Below are 4,389 nucleotides of genomic sequence, written 5' to 3'. Positions count from 1 at the left end.
AACCATAGCTTTGGTCCATCTAGAATCTGTAAGAGCATCCTGCAATCTACTAGGAATAGAAACAGAAGATAATTGCAGAACATACGATTCATATGACTTTGAAAGCCTAACAGACGACACATGATTATTAATTGAGTACCTAACTTTGGCATTTGGATCTGGCTCATATTTAGCTGGTGGTTGTCCTCGGTTAGACCGAGGAGGAAGCGTAAATTTAGAAGCATTAGAAATAAGATCTGAACCAGAATGTGACTCAAGAGTATTGTCGGTTACCTCAATAGACGAAGAAGATTGATTCAATGGAGTAGGAGAGATGGCGGTACTATCATGGAGTGGTGACTCCTCAGGCTCAGAATTTGTAGGTTCTTGTTCTACCATATCCTCAGTATCATCTTCAGTAATTTCTGCATCCTCAGTATCATCCTCAGACACTGGGTGATCAGCAGTCTGTTCTAACCCTTCCTCACTACTACTCCCATCACCAAACTTATCAAAAAACAACACATCATCTCGATTCTGCACTTCACTAGAAACCTCCCCCTGAAGGGTAGAATCCAGTGAACGTGGAGAATAAAAAAGTTGATGTTCATGAAAAGTGACATCCATAGAGACATAGAAGCGCTGAGTAGAGGGATGATAGCACCGATACCCCTTCTGGGATGGACCATAACCAACAAATACACACTCCAAGGCCCGAGATGCGAGCTTAGATCGCTGATGAGAATGTAAATGGACAAAAGCAACACACCCAAAAACCCTGGGTTCCAAATGAAGGATACCTGGTAAAGAGACAAAATCCGAGAGAACATCCAACGGTCGCCGAAAGTCAAGAACACTAGACGGGGTCCGATTAATCAGATAGACAGCCGAACTCAAAGCATCACCCCAGAGTAAAGATGGCACGTGACCACCCAGAAGAAGGGACCGAGTGACTTCCAATAAATGCCGATTTTTGCGTTCAGCAACCCCATTCTGTTGTGGAGAATGAGCACAAGAAGTCTGATGAAGAATCCCCGTAGAAGCAAAATACTGAGTCAACTCAGTATTAACGAACTCACCGCCATTATCAGAGCGCAAAACTTTAATAGGACAGGCAAACTGGGTGAGAACCATTTTATGGAAAAGGCGAAAAACAGCACACACATCACTTTTATGTTTCAGAAGATAAACCCAAGTCATTCGAGTACAATCATCAATAAAAGTCACAAACCATTTCATTCCTTTATGTGTAACACACGGGGCAGGACCCCAAACATCCGAGTGTACCAAAGCAAAAGGAACATCCATACGTTTATCACAAGAAGGAAACACGGAACGATGGCTTTTGGCCAACACACAAACTTCACAATTAAAATCGGAAATGTTTAAACCAAGAAATAACGAGGGAAATAAACGTCGAAGATAACTAAAGGAAGGATGACCAAGTCGGCGATGCCACAACCAGATCTTCTTCTTATTTTCTGAGGAACCATCACGAACTAAACGCACAATGCCACTACTGTCTGAAGCGGAAACCCCACTATCCAGATAGTACAAACCACCACTCTTTCTACCACTGCCAATCTTCTCCTTGGTATGAATGTCCTGGAAAACACAATGAGTAGGAAAGAATGTGGCCACACAATTATGAGTTTTGGTTAGTTGACTAACAGAAATAAGGTTACAATTTAGGGAAGGAACAAACAGCACATTATGCAAAGATAAATCAGAGGAGAAGGAGACCGTGCCGCCCCCTAGAACAGGAGATGACACACCATTAGCATTAACAATAAATGGTTTAGGACAGACAGATGAAAAATGACGAAAAACATAACGATCAGAAGTCATATGATCCGTAGCACCTGTATCAATTATCCATGCACCATTACTAGTACAAGCAGAAGTACTCAAAACAGAGTTAGAGATACCTGACTTGGCAACAAAGCTGGAGGAACTAACAGAGTTCACCCTGGAACCGGAGTTATCAACCTTCGGAGTCGAAGAAGAAGCCTTCACACCCTTCGGATGCCACTCTGGATAGCCATGAAGCTTAAAACATTTTTCTACCACATGAGTTGTACCCCCACAGTGGGTACACTTCCGCTCAAATTTCTTGGCATCTTTATGGGAGAATTTGCGGGCTGCCATAGCGACTGCCCCATCAGCACCCCCCATCATAGCTTCCTGCCGATTAGCCTCAGAGCACACAATCGCATAGGCCGCCTGTATTTTAGGCAGTGGAGACATGGCAAGAATACGGCCTCTAACTCCATCTAGATGAGAATCCAAACCAGCTAAAAACATGTATAATCTCTGAGAGTTAATCATAGTGGCATATTTTTCAACATCATTCGCATAATCCATAATGCAAGGTTCAATTGCATCAATATCCTGCCAAAGTTTTTGTAACTTGCCAAAATAGGAAATAATAGACCCACCATTTTGACGGACAGAGATTACCTCACAGTGGAGTTGATATGCCTTGGAAGCATCTTGGCTCACTGTATAAGTTTGTTTGGCTGCGTCCCAGATATCCTTTGCCGTCGGTAATCGAATAAAGAGAGAGCGGACTTCTTTAGTCATAGCATCAAGAAGCCAAGACTTGACCATGCAATTCTCATCCTCCCATGTTTCAAACTCATCAGAATTAACATCTTCTGGAGCGGCTCTTGTTCCTGTGATAAAACCCCACCGTTTTCGACCTCTAATTTTATTCTGCACGATGAGGGCCCAATCAATATAATTGGAGCCATCAAGCTTCTCAGGTGAGATTAGTGACGACACATCTTGGGAACTTAACGGAGGAAGAGCAGGCATCGGTGGTTTTGGGTTAACCACATCCTTGTTCTGATTCTTGTTCGAGCCTCCAGGACTAGAGGGAGGTGTCTGAGACATGATGATTGACAACAAAAAAAAGACAGAGGGAACACACACAGACCAGCAAGTAGCCAATCAATCACGAAGAGCAGGATATTAAAATCAAAAATAGAGCAGCAAACTATTCGGCAACACAGACCAGCAAACTGTGTGGCTTCACTGCTACAGTAAATGGCAAAGTAAAGAATGAGCCACGGCACAAGCTGGTGAAGGTGCACCCAGGCAGACGAGTCAATGCGCACAGTCAGTCGCACATGCAGGCGGAGGTACAGACGGTGCAGTGCTGGTCGGCGTCGGCTTTGGAGTCGGCGTCGCTGTGATGATGCAGCGACAATGGGGGTCGACGGGAAACGGCGTCGGTGCAGCGTCGAGCAGACTGGGCCTGCCACCGTCGATCACTGCGCCACCGTCGATCACTGCGCCCACCCCCTCTGCTGCTCCAAGTCGACCAGCAGCGACGCCGACGCCTGCCACCGTCGCTCGCTGCGCATCCCCTCCCATACCATGTACAGAGAAGGTTTAGGTTTAGGGTTTCAATATGATTTCTGCTCAATTGATTAAGACCACAAAGTGTGGTTTATATACATGGGCCTATAACTAAAATACAGGAATTAATAAACCACCTAATTAATTCTAATAATTACACAATAATCACACGTGTTGACTCACACCAACACATAGTCTGTGGGTTATGTTTTTGGAGGGAGGGTTATGGTGGAGTGAGGAGGAGGAGGACGATGGTACGAGTAATTTTTTTTATCTTTCAAAAATAATATTGGATATATACAAGGAATAAAATTTCGGGTTTCGAGGAAATTTCGATGGAAATTTCGACGGAAATTTCGAAAATTTTTAAATTTCGACAAAAATTCGACGGAAACGATGGAAATTATTATCAAAATATGGAAATTTTGAATGAAACTTCACAATATGTTTATTTAACATATTATCTACTACATCGATAAAAAACATTGAAAAAAATCAAATTATATAGTAGGTTTCATGTGATATGTGATGAATATAATGCGCGCTGGAGGCAATACTATGAAATAAAATTAGTATAATGAATAAATAAATTAATATATTATTTATACTCTATAATATATACACTAAATTCTATATACTTTATAATCTATACTCTATATTATTTAAGATATCGTATAGAATATTAGGGTTTAGGTCCTTTAGGATATTTTTAATTATTTTTTATATAAAAAGGTATTAGAGTTTATTGGTTTAGGGTTTAAAAACAATTAAACGAAACTCCAACACGGCCAAACGAAATCTCAAATCATTTTTTTTTTCAATTGCCCAAAAACCTCAAACTAGGATATGGTATATGATATTAGGGTTTAGGTTCTTTAGAGTATTTTAAATTATTTTTTATATTGAAATATATTAGAGTTTACAAATTTAGGGTTTAAAAACAACTACATAAAACTCCAAAAAAGCCAAATAAAAACCCAAACTATTTTATTTTCTTTACAATTGACCAAAGGCCCCAAACTCCAATCTACCCTAAACCTTTTAATT

This window comes from Dryas octopetala, chromosome 5 (genome assembly GCF_963921425.1).
Source record: "Dryas octopetala chromosome 5, drDryOcto1.1, whole genome shotgun sequence".
NCBI classification, from domain to species: domain Eukaryota; kingdom Viridiplantae; phylum Streptophyta; class Magnoliopsida; order Rosales; family Rosaceae; genus Dryas; species Dryas octopetala.
This window is presented reverse-complemented; position numbering follows the sequence as displayed.